At 42.6% G+C, this 13436-nt stretch overlaps 1 protein-coding gene across 17 annotated transcripts in view; it reads left to right on the forward strand.

Moving 5' to 3' along the window:
- The first annotated feature begins 2200 nt into the window (after positions 1–2200).
- The window catches only part of SETD5 (SET domain containing 5), a 93048-nt gene continuing 81812 nt past the window's right edge, over positions 2201–13436 (forward strand). For all 17 annotated transcript variants that reach the window (XR_009520910.1, XR_009520909.1, XR_009520911.1 and 14 more), the window contains exon 1: positions 2201–2537. The gene's annotated coding sequence lies outside the window, so the exon portion shown is untranslated. The remainder of the gene's footprint in view (positions 2538–13436) is intronic.

Raw genomic sequence — 13436 nt, forward strand, 5'->3', positions numbered from 1 at the left:
AAGTTGTAACAGCAGACACCGGAGATGGAGACACTAGTTCAGAGACTACTAACATTATGGCAACTGAGCTCAGTTACTGATGAGAACAGCACTGGAGATGGACTGAAAGGTATTCAAAGGACATAAAAGAGAGATGTTGCTGAACCTCACACCCAATTCTCAGGAAAGCAGTAGCCAAAATCATGTGGACTGAGAAGAGGGTCAGGAATAGAATCCCACATGAGGGAAAAGGACAAAATGAAAATTAAGGTGAAGATTCAAGAATATCCGTAAAGGAGAAATAAACGCATTGCTGGGCAAGAGTGAGGCCTATGCTCAAGTTGGGTAGCCTGTGTGGTTTCATGACTTACCGGGCTACCAAAACAGGAGACAAGAAAGCCAATGGTATGTCTGGGACTAAATGAGCAAGTAAAACAAATAGAAAATGGGCTGAAAGCATGAGTGAGAGTTGCTAAAATGCCTGACCCTGGGGATGCAAGGGTGGGGGACTAAAATTTTAAGATTTAAATCTAAGATGCTCTATTTTGGTGGTGTAGCAAGGGCTTCAAATGGGTAAAGTTTAAAACTCAGGAGATCATGCCTTTCATCTACCTCCCTTAATCTCCAGGAAAAATGCGAAAAAAGATCTTAAGAACTAATAACACGCAGTCTCGCTGCATAAAATCAGCCCCAGGTGTTGCCTGGACTCCATTTCCCCCCTCCACCCCTATTATAATTACTTTGTGACACAAACTCAAGTCTGTGGGTAGAGAAACTGGGCTCGTCCTCATAATCTTACACCTGCTCAGTTTCCTGCAGGACAACGCCCAGGAATCAGGTTAAGCGTGGGCAAAAGAATCCCGCCCACAATCGAGAAGGAGCGACTCGACATGGAGGCGATGACGAGATCGCGGGGGAGGGAGGGATTTTTCTAGGCCCAGGGCGGTCCTTAGGAGACAGGAGGCAGCCGAGAACTCCCATAAAGGTATTGCGGCACTCCCCTCCCCCTGCCGAGCAGGGTGCGGCCTTCTCTCCGCCCCCTCCTCTGCAGCTCCTTCTGGATTGCAGCTCGCGCCGATTTTTGGAGACCATGCGCCTCCCACCCACAAACCACCAGGACGGACGCCCGCTCCTTCCTCCACCCCCACGGGTCCAGGAGCACGTCGGGCTAGTCTCGTCCTTCAGGCGGCGGACGCCCAGGGCGGAGCCGCAGTCGCCGCCACCCAGAAGCCTCGGCCCTGCAGCCCGCCCCCGCCTCCAGCGCGCGCTTCCTGCCACGTTGCGCAGGGGCGCGGGGCCAGACACTGCGGCGCTGGGCCTCGGGGAGGGCCGTACCAACGACCGCCTCCCCGCCGACCCGCGCAGTGGTTTCGCTCATTTGGGACCCGAGCCAATAACAAGGGGCCGTTGCCGGGGCTTCAGCAGCCAATCAGATGCCGAAGCCAAGCAGGCGGCGGGTAAACCGACTCCCCCGAAGGAAGGGGAGGGTGGCAGGACGTCCGCACGGAGCCACTTTCACTGACCCTCTCCTCCCCACCGCGGGAGGCCGACCGCGCCCGCCAGTCCAGCTCGCTCCCCACCCCACCTACCTACCCGCCCCAGGGGGCAATGCGAGAGTCTCTAGGCGGCGGCGCACTCCCGAGGCTGTAACTGACAGGCGCTTTGCTCCAACCAAAACACGCCATTTGTGTTTTCACACACGGCGGGAGGAGCGGCAACCAATCAGTGACAGCAGAATAGCCGGAAGCGCCCCTCCCTCTGAGGGAGCAATGGCTCCGTCCGGATTCGAGCCTTTTCCGCTCCCTTTTCCCTCCCCCTCCGGTTGCCACAGGGCAGGCCACACTCCCGCCTGCCTCTAACCACCTCTTTCCCTTGCAGCGTAACAAACGCTATGCTCCCGACTTCCCGCGGGGGAAGATGACCCCCAGCTACCGGCCAGACGGCCTCAGCCACCCACCCTCCCCCCCGCCAAACCGCCAGGCCTCCCCCCCTCCCCACCAGAGTTCCGCTCCCCTACCTAGCCGAGGCTCTCTGAGGAGCGGGAGTCCAGAGCACAGCCTCTTCTCTAGGCGGCCCCGGCGGCTTCCGCTGATTGGCGGCGAGTTGGCCAATGAGTGCGGGGCGGTGGGCGGAGGGGCCAATGGCGGTGCGGGAGGGGGCGTGTCCCGGGTGCCCCTGGCGCCGGCGCTGGGAATCCCCGTGCGGTCAGTGGCGTTTCCGCTCGGGCAGCGGGCTGAGTGAGCTGCTGCCGCTGCCGCCGCCGCCGCCGCCGCCGCCGCCGCCGGGGGAGGGGCGGCCGCCGCCCGCCTGCGCTCAGAGACTCACGCAGCCCCAGTCCCGCCAGTTCGCCAACACTGTAGTGCCGGCCCCCCTTCCTTTCCTGGCCCTTCCCCCTCCCCGGCTTCGGCTCGCTCCGCCTTTCTGCCCCCCACCCCCACCTCACGGGCACGGGCCATTCCCGGCCAGGAAACGCCGTGGCGCCGCGTTGGGCCTAACTCGAGTCCTGCTGCCTCCCGGGAGTGCCGTGCGCCGCAGCCCGGGCCCAGGCCTGGGACAAGGTAAGGGTCCGACAGAAAAGCGAGACCTACCCTCACGACCGGGCCCCGGGGGAGGGAAGGGTCACCTCCTCCGTCTCCCCGCGCTCGCTCTCGGGACGTGGGCCTGGCCCTCCCCAGGCCCTCAGCAAGGAGGATGCTGCCCCTTCTCATCCCGCTCGCCGCCCCCCACACATCGTTGCACCCCTCTTGCCCAGGCAGAGAGGCCCCGTCGGTAATCTCGTCGACCCCGCTACCCTTTTCACGTCTTTCCTGGGTCAGGACATTTCCCCTCCCCCCACGCCTCTTCATCCCTTTTCCTGGGAACTGCCTACTCCACGTTTACCTTTTACTTGAGGGTAGGCCTCTCGCTGGTCTCCCCTCAAAATACACAGGCACACTTCTTCCCCCTCCCCAAACCTCACCCCCACCCCCGTTCGCGCGGCCTTGTGACAACTCTGATCCCTCTGGGGGCCTCGATCTCCATCTCCCCCTCCCCCCCCAGAATGTTTCTGGACGCCTTCCCTTTCGGCCAGGGTCCCCATCGCAGATGATTGCTTCGTTCCCCACACTAAAGACGTTACCTTCGCCACCCCCAGCTCGCATTCTTGGGCTCTCGGTGGCGTTTGCCCCAGTATCTCTGAGATGGCCCTACTGAATTTGTAGGGTTCTCGCTTGGAGTGGAGCCAGATTGTGTCGTTTTGCCTGCCTTGGGCGTGGAGAGCGATCATTTGCGAACGTCTTTAAAGGCAGAAAAATGTAGCCTTTATGAATTCCCTTTCCGTCTGTGCGGAAGCCAGGGATGCGAAGTGAATGGTGGTGAGGAAGAGCCCTGGTTTTAAGTAGGTGAATCGCGTGAGAGGGAAAGTTTAACTGTCGGGAAAGCCCCTTCTCTGCTAATTTATTCTACAGAGTTCTTTTGCTTGTCTCACTTCTTAGGAATAACTGGTCTTTCCCGTGTATACTGGTGCTGGAGCCAGCTCTGCTGGTCTGGGTCAGGGGTTGCGTGTATGACCTGCATTTTCTGCTTTCTCATGTTACTCGTGCAGTGTGTTCACCACTAACTCATTTCTTGCCCAGACCTCTGGGTTCCGTTGGGCTTTGTCTGTAGTTAGTTCATTTTTCCAGTTTTCCCCGTTCTTGTAGTACTGGAAAAATCCCTAGGTCCTCTGCTAATTTCCCTTAGCACTTGATTAAACGAGTTGCATTTAAATAACAGATATGTAACCAAGGTCATATTAACATTTTTTTGTTGGGCAGTTACATAGCTATACTTTGATTAGGGAGGATTCAGCTGAGTTGAGTGTTTGAGCTTTTCAGGAGAATGTGTACCCCCTATTTGGGAAAATTTCTTGGTGATTAGTTTTATATCATTAATGTTTTTACGTCACTTTGAGAGAAAAATTATAAATGGTAATTTTAGGTGTATGGAATCTGAGGTAGTATTAAAGCAAAGAATATTCACATTATCAGAGGTTTCTGGGCCTCTTGGAGGACAGAGGTAATTTTTTTATTGGTTTCTACCAGTTTTCTCAGGAGGATCATTAGTTTTCTTCTGTAGCCAAAAATTCTGGCCCATTATGGGATTAGAATCTTTAAGGTTTACTCAGCATGTCATTATATATAGAAAAATGAATTATGTCCTTTGGTAGGACGTAACACAAGCCGCTGTCTTTAACTGCAGATTTAAATTTGACTGTAAAGAGAGTGTTTGGCAAATTGGCCTTTTAGAGACTAAAGCTTAATCTGCACTCCTAAATTGCTGACTTATTAAATATATATTTGGAATTTGGTAAATGTTGATTTTTCTAATAAAAGGACTTAGTTCAAACTAAAAGGGTGACTTTAGGATTGTTTCTTTCTAAAGGCATAATTCCAGCCCTCCTGGCATGGAACACTGGTCCTCCCCCCACCCCACTCCACCCCCCCCAAAAAAAAGAGTGTGTAAGGAGTGGGGGTGGGGTAAGGAGAAGGTTGTTCCTTTGGGTTGGATCACCGGGGTGGGTATACAAGGCGGCAGCAGCTGCTGGCTCTGGAGCTCTGGTTGCTACGTGAGAAGCTTGAGTAGTGCTGGCTGCTGTCTCCAGGGAAGGACAGCAGTGCAGCGTCCATTAATGCTGTTGGCTGCAGGGAGCTGCACTTAAGCGATGGCTGCTTTAGGACTAAGAAGAAACCTTGCTTTCCTGGGAATTTTCACTGCTGAGCTGGTTTGCATTTTATTGGTGGGGACATGAGAACTAGCAATTCGTAACCTTCTACCCATTTATGGATATCACCATCTGGAAACTGGATCATAGTTAAAGACACTTCTTTTTTGTTCGGTTTTTGGTTTTTTGGCACATTTTGGGTTTTGCCTGGGGTTTTTGCTTGGATAGGACTGGAAGTTCCATTTGAGTTTTAATTTTTCAATACATTTACAACCAAAGTAATAAGAATTTAAGGATCTCCCTGAGAACGAGAATGGGGAAAATATCGGTTCATTTTTCTGCAACTGACAGGTTTTCCTCCATCTGTTTAATCATTAAATCAATTTTAATACTTTATTTGTATGTCTCCTTACTTCTGGTTAGACCATATTTACCTTATTGAACAGGTGTTTTGCTAAACATTTTACTAAATTCGGAATCTTAAACTTTAAAAAGAACTGTCCTTTTAGGAATTATTTCTATATATATAACTATTAGAAGTATTTTCTTTTTTTCTGTATTTGTAATAGACTTCTCCAGATTAGATTTTTTTTCTTTAGAATTTGACCTATGATATTGATTCATTAAAATAATGTTGAATATAGTCATCTGAGATCACAAGGATGTATATGTTTGGCCGTGATCCATCTGAAATATGGAACAGACTAGAAAGAATATTCAGAAATCAAGTATCTAGTGGACAGGATACTTGAGAAGACAGCCTCTGAGCCCCTTATGTGGTCTCTCTTCCCCCACAGCTCCCACACTTCAGGGAGATCTCTGATTAAGCAAACAGTTTGCTGAGTATGGAAGAACTTGAAGAAGAACCACCACCACAATATACCATCAGTTACATCCCTACAACTCTTGCAGCCCATGTATTTTTTTCCCTAAGAATTTTGATATGTTCAGTTTTGTGCAGATGTACCCAGTCATCTGTAATGTGCGGTGTGACTCTGGCATTTGTGGCGGGAACCAAAAAGAATGGAAATGAGTTTTGTCATTCACAAAGGTTGCTTGCATTGTCGCTCAGGGATATAAGCAGACTAATGAAACAGAACCTTTAATGGATAATATTTTAGGTGGTTCTAATTCTTATTACTATCACATATAAAAGATGTCATATCAGGTAAATATGGTTTCACTCATACTGGCCGTTTAACATAGTTTAGATATAAATGTCTTTAAGTTATTATGTAACATGAAAGTTACCTTATAAAGTAATTGCTTTTAACTTGTATTTCCTGTTTGGAACCCCCTTGTGATCTTAATGTAAGATCATTTCCTTAAGAGCATAGAGGGCCTTTTCATAGGATTTATTTAACCAGTATGCTTGAAATTTTTAATATCTTTTGATAGTGTTTTGTGTCCAGGAACTTACATACTTTCTGGGCTTATTTTGGCCTTTCGGAGGAGAGTGGCTACTTCATTTTTTTTCCTTTGGACAGGAAAATAATATGGGAGAAAATGCAGATGTGCAGACAACCACTTTTACTTTATCCTCTTCATATTCAAATAACTTATGAAACATTAGGCCACAGTTAAGGACAGTTAATGATTGTTGGATACATCTTATCAGTGAGAAATTGGATCATGAATAAAAATTTTTTGTAACTTGTGGTTCACCTCTGGTGATGTGTCAGTTTAATTTGAAACTAAAAGGCCTAGCAGTGAATTTTTTTTATAAAAATTGTTTTGGCTATTGAAAACTAAAACTTATTGATAGGGATGTTTGTTTAAAACAAACAAAACTTTGACTCCACAAAATTGTAAGATAATACATATTTAGTAATACAACTGGTAGTTATTTGTAAAAAAAAAAAAAATCCTTTCAGAGGCACTCCTTAGAAAATAGGTATAATGTACCTATGATAAACAGGGATTGATACCATTCCTTGCTACCAAAAATTCCAAAATATGTAGTGAAATGGCATTTTTAACCTTTCCCTTGATGCAATGATTGATTTCTCTTGGAAAGGGTCAGGGAAGTTCACCAAAGGTTGATAGAATATCATTTCTTTAATATCTTGATACATATTTTGTTTAATTAGTTGCAGTCTTATGAAAAAAGATACCCTGTAACTTGGTGGGGGACGGGTGTTGGAAAACATTACTTTAGAGAATCCTCTTATTTTGACAGAATATATTAAACTCTTAACACTTTATGAAGGGAACTATGAGAGATAATAAAGGAACAATGAAGCAGAATCTCTGTCTACTTCATATGAGCCCTCACTGAGCAAGGAATTTGTAATCCCATCCTGCCTCACTCAGTTTCTCCATCATATGGATTTTGTTTGCTGAATACCTCAGGGAGAGATGTAAGGGTCACATTAAGTATCTTTGATACAAAGACAGGGATAAGGAATTTTCTGCTTATTGGAATAATGTCTTAGTATTTTTAAAACACTAGGATTATTGGCCAGTTCTGCTTGATGTATACGACTGTTGATTTCATCTGACTGATTCCTCTTCTGTGCTCTTCTGTCTTTCCTTGAAGTATGAGAATTATCAGAGTTTTGATGGCAAATTGAAGGAGTAAGAATCATTTTCTTAGCCATGTTAGTCATGTTATACACCTAGAGCTGAGGGTACTCCTTGGCCTATGTTATGAATCACAGAAAAAACAGTGGATGTAGGACTTTATACAGAATTTGTTTCTGTCTGGGGAATCAAGTTTTTGATGTGCTACCTAATTGAGAGAAAATGCAGAGTTCCCTGCTGCGCTGTTTGAAAAATAGGTGGAAGCATGGGAGGGGCCTGAGACCTCTGCAGCAGGATTTGGTCTGAGTAGAAAAGGAAGATATTTGTTTGAAATTGCCAGCTGCTTATATCAGACTGACTCGCTTATTATGCCTCTAGTTGGCCTGTCAATATGGCCAAACAGCTAGATAAGTACGGGGCAGGACAAAGGGCTCTTTGCACAGCAGGGAGGCAGTGTTGATGGGGGAGGGGCAGGAGGTAGGAAAGGCAGGAGGAGGAGGTTCTTTTCCCTGGGAGATTATTCAGTTTGGCATACAATTAAAGAAATCATTTATAGTTCCTACTCGAGCATTGAATTTGTGCCAACCATATAATGTTAACCCCAAATTTAGTATGTCCCTGAATATCTGGTAGGAACCCATCCCCTCCTCCAAGGAAAATAAAAGCTTTGTATAGATTAAAAGAATAAATCCCATGTTCTCCACCCTTCTAAATACAAATCACCCCTCCCCCCCAGTAGACCAATTCTGGAGCATCTGAGAGCTGAATTCTCATTAAAAAAATGGAAAAGAATATTCTATCTGAATAAAACTTTTATATTTCAACACATACATTGTCCTTATTTGGGTTGGGATTAGAACAGAGTAAGTAGAATAGTTTGCTTCCCTTTGTGAAATAGTTGCATATTGTTAGCTCCAATTTTATATGAGTATCATGGAGAGCATCCTTCAGCATTCAAGTGTTGGGTTGCCATCATGTAAAATGCTAACTAAAGAAAGGTTACTTACTGTTTGTCTCATCCCTACTTCCTGGAGAACATGATATTCTCTGGAGTTTACCCAGCCCCCCTTTTAAGTTAGGCACAACCTTGTTTGATACATACGTGCTCAATTCCCAGTTGCAAGTGGGATGGTTGCATCTAGTTTATTATAATTAATACGAATCAGAGTTGGAAGAGATCTGTCATTATCTATCCCTTTAAACAAAATCATAATGAAATATTTGAAAGTTTTTGGAGGTTTTCATTAAAATATTAAAAGGATCAATGTCCTGAACAGTATTTATAGTTACTTTTATTTATTTATTTAAATTTATTTATTTATTCATTTATTTTTGGCTGCTTTGGGTCTTCGTTGCTGCGCGCAGGCTTTGTCTAGTTGTGGCGAGCGGGGGCAACTCTTCGTTGCAGTGCGTGGGCTTCTCGTTGCAGAGCACAGGCTCTAGGTGCACGGGTTTCAGTAGTTGTGGCACACGGGCTCAGTAGTTGTGGCTGGCAGGCTCACTAGTTGTGGCGCACAGGCTTAGTTGCTCTGCGGCTTGTGATCTTCCCAGACCAGGGCTCGAACTCATGTCCCTTGCATTGGCAGGTGGATGCTTAACCACTGAGCCACCACAGAAGCCCTGTAGTTAGTTTTAAAATAAATGTTGAACAATACATGTGCGCCACTTCTTTTTAAAAACCCAAAATATTAAAGAATTGCATTCACAAATTAGATAGCAGTTATTTTGATTGCAAAAGGATTCCTGCTTTATAAAAGGTATATGCTGTGGTTCTTTTAAATGCTTAATATATTTTAGGAGAATTTGATTTTTAGACATGATTGGTTTGAACTCAGCTTTCCAAGAGTACATCTGTTGCTTGAATTGAGATACCACCTGTATTGCAATGTTATTAAACTAGCTTTAAAGTTTTCCCTTCTATCCAGACTGGAGGAGATGATAAAGGAAACTGGAGTGCTAATTTTTACTTATGGGTTCAGAGCTTGTGGCTGTTAGCAAAGAAGAGATGTTTTAACTTAATAGAATAGCTAAAAAACTGCCTTTAATGCACATTATAATAGTAAACAAACGACCAAGTTTTGTGTCTTTTCCCTCAGTAAAAGAAATATGTGTTACGTACTTAACATTATATTTTTATGTGCAGTGGTCTTGGCAGTAAAGATATATTTTGACCTGAAAAGGGAAATTTGAGTGACTAATCATCTCTGCCATTAGTTAGAAGTTTTTTTCATTAACATGAAATTTAGTGGGCTGTATTTTATATTATTATGGAAATTAAGGGTAGTCATTTCTTCTCTTTAAAATTCATTCACACGGATTATTTCCATAGATTTGTGGGAGTAAAATAGAAGCCATCTAGTTCAAACCCTGGCCTCCATTCCAGACAGTTTTCTTTACGAGTCCTAAGACCCACATTGCTAGCACTAGGGTAAACATCCTTTACGCATGTGCTTGTGCATGTACACACACTCGGGCGCACACACACCACTTCCCAAATAATTAGAAATCTCTTCATCGTGGTTCCTAGTACTCCTATTACCCTAAAAAGTTCCTGGCAAGAGTGAGGAGGGCGCACATTTTGATCCCAAAGGTTTTGATAACTGCTTTGGCTCCCCAGACAGCTAATCTCATTTTCAGTAAGACGTAGTCAGCAGTAGGCTAGAATGAAGGTGAAACGCAGCACTACCTACCTCATCTTGCCTGTGCAGCTGCTCCACCTTATTTCCTGCTATTATCATCCTGCAGTGCCTCTCCCCAGCAAAAAGGAAAATAGGACAAAGGGGGAAAATTGGATGGGCTATTAGGATTTTTATTATGATTCGATTGTTTATATATACTTAAAGACAAAGCTGATTTGTCCTATTCTTAAAAATCAGTAGTGAAAGAGGTTTTATAACTTCAGTACCTTGCATTCTCTTTCTTGATAAGCCATTTCAGTTCTTAGCCTTACAGGAAAAAAAACTGTTTTTAAGCATACTTATTTTTCATTGGTTGGTCACACAATCATTATTACCACCAGATGCCACCGTATTATTAGCTTGAAAAAAGAGAGAATCTCTTCTGTAGATAGTATTTGCAATTTGAATTGGGAATTACTAATTAGTGTAACTCAGATTTATGACAAAAGTAAGGTTAAAAATTAAACCTTGATGAATATTTACCCCTTTACCTTAGTGGAGGTGAAATTGTTTGAATATAGATTTTTCAGACTTCTTTCTTCAAGCTGCATAATTTATATTTTTCAAGCCTTGTTTTTCCCACACCACCTCCCCAAACAAGAAATTTTATTTTTATTATTTTCTGATGCTGAAATTTCCTCCTCCCCACTCATGAAATGTGAAGACTCAGATAAAATCCAGTAATCTAATAAGGCATGTGCACTGCTGGATATAGTAAGAGGATAATTTCATAATTCTTAGAAGTTATGATCTGGTTAGGATGTTCCAGTATAGTGTTAGCATATTTAGTAATGTTGACTTGTTAATTTTAATGTATATCCAGATGGATGTCATTGTTTTACATTTGCACCCATTGTTTGTCATTTTGTTTAAGGTTGTTTCTTTTCTTTTTTTGTCCCCCTGTCTCCATGGTTTTTTATTCCTGTTCTGTTATGATCTTTGGCCTGTGTTGAAAAATCTATTTCCTTCCACCAACCTCTGTGCATGCCACAACACATACAGTTTGTACTCTCTCACAGCTCTGCGAAGGAGGATGATCTGCAGTTAATAATCAACTGTTTGGGCATTCTTGGCATCCAAGGAAGGTTTTATTTATGAGGAATGACCTGGAAGGACCTGTTGGCAATTACTCTGCCTTTATGTTACATTTTCCTTTATTAACGTAGGCTGTTGAGAGTTGACTTATTTTAAAAGAGAAACCAGACAGGAATGGAAGAGCCACAGTCAGATAGTTATTTGAAAAATAAATGTTTAATATGTTAGCATTTGAGATAGAGTGTAGAGGACACTTTTTTAAAAAAACTGTATTTTAGTTCTAAAGACAAAGGAGTTTAATCTCTTAAAGTAAAACAAGGAGAAAGACTTTTGAGGGACTGTGATTGATTGCATGCCACATGTAGCATTAGATTGTTGTGTGAATACATAAATTTTTATATTCTTGATTTCTGTGGTGCAGACTGCTACAACCATGCAAGTTAAGTGTCTTTATGCCCACAGCCTGGAAAATATATGGTGAAATGACTTTAAGAAAACAAAAATAACAAAGAACAGGCTTGAGGAAATTGTAGAAGCAAGTCCAAATTTTTGAAGTCCGTTTTAAATTATTTGCATTCTTACTAGAGAAATTTAGTTTTATTTATGGCAATTAGAACTTTAATGTCATAGCTTAGTAATAGAAAAGAATAAAGGTAGGTTGACAGGGTATCAATCCACATTTTAGTATGAGGCTAAATTGTACCAAATTGTTGCATACTTTCATATTTAGGCTACTTTTATTGAAAAGGTTTACCCAATACTTTAAAACCTATGAAATGGCATAAAATATTCACAGTTTAACAGGTACTCATCTCTTGGTGACATGTTATATAAGCAATACTAAAACCAGATATTTGCTAAAAATTAAAAAAATTGAAAATTATATTAACATGTATGGAGCTCTGCAGTTACTGTAGCCATACCACTTTAGAACAAGTAGGTAATAATAATGCCAACCCCAAGGCCCTTTGGAGCTTGGGCTGGCTGACCTGATCAAAATGTTTTTGCTTACTCTTGCTTTACCCCTAGGCTGTTAAGATTTGAAGTATTGCTAGGAATAAGGTGTCTGTTCATAAATTGAGTAGGAGTCTGACTAAGTCATGTGTGGAGGCCCATGGGAAGACGTGTATTTTTAGAAAAGCAAGGCTCTGGGTAAGTGTAACTTTCCTCTCATAGTTTATCATGCACAGTTGGTATGAAAAGAAATGGCTGGAGGTTTGCAGAATACACTGAGCAACGAGAAGAGAAGTAGGCATATCCCACTTTATGATATAACTGTGCCAGGCAAGAAAGATGAAAAGTAATTTTTTGTGTGTGAAGAATACCTTAGCTTTTCTGAACTCTATTACATTAGGAATATGTTTCTATGGAAAATGGTTACCCAAAGGATTGAGTTGAATATCTTCTGTGAAAATGATTTTTAATCTTTTGTGGATAGAGTGACCATACGTCTTGGTTTACCTGGGAGTGTCCTGTTTTGTGTTTAGCAGGTAGTTAGTGATAGCACCCCTTTCACTCTCAAAAATGTCCCAATTTGGGCCGTAAATTACATGCTCACCCTAATTATAGAGGGTTGTGGAACTTTTCATCACTCCACAGCAATGCAGTTTTCTTTTATAGAGCTCTTCTGATTGTCCTCTCGGCTAGGATTTTTCTGTTGGCCTCTCTGAACCCCCATTTCCACGTGGACAGTTTAGAATGCCTTTTTCTTTTCCTTTCAGTTTGTGGTGAGGGAGGGGATAGGTACAGATTTAATTTTTTATGATGAAAAATTCCAAATACAACAAAACAGAGGGAATGTAGAAAAATGGACTCCCTTTGGATTTTACTGAAACCATTCCATTTGGTCAAGATAAGGTCCATACGTTCCTTGCACTTGGTGGATTAGTTTGTGTCTTTCTAATTTATAGCTTCTCTCTTCTCTTTTTCTCATGTAATACACTGACTAATGAAATTTATCATTGTGTTGAGTTCTTACTCTTGGATTTTGGAAAGTGTGTCTCTATGGTGTCATTTAACATATTCTCCTATTAGATGACCCCTCCATATTTTATGTAAATTAGTGATTAGATCCATTTCAAGTATACTTTATAAAAGTAGTGGATACTTCCCTTAAGACTTACATAATGTCTGCTTGTCTTTGTGATGTTAGGCAGCTGTTGAAGGCCCCAGAGGGTTTCTGTTTTTGTAGTTTCTATTGAGATTTACCATATTAGAAATTAAAACTGATAATATTTTTAAATATTTATTAACCAATTTTAGAATAGCAATAACAAATCCTGCTGACATAAGTAACATGACTGTTATGAAAAATAACTTTCCAGTTTTTTTAATGGTATTGTTTAACATTTTTGTAAGTCTCTTTAGTGATAGAAGGTAGCTGCTTTCTCATAGTTACTTCTGCGTTTAATTTGTTGTGATAAGTTGTTTTGGTTAAAGACTGAAGAAAATCTGGCCTAACACAGATGCGTAGTTAAAAAGGGAAAGCCTTCACTTATTCCCCGAAAGAATCTCAAGACCTTCAGGAGTTCTCAGACCAC

Source organism: Delphinus delphis, chromosome 10 (assembly GCF_949987515.2).
Source record: "Delphinus delphis chromosome 10, mDelDel1.2, whole genome shotgun sequence".
In the NCBI taxonomy this organism is placed as follows: Eukaryota; Metazoa; Chordata; class Mammalia; order Artiodactyla; family Delphinidae; genus Delphinus; species Delphinus delphis.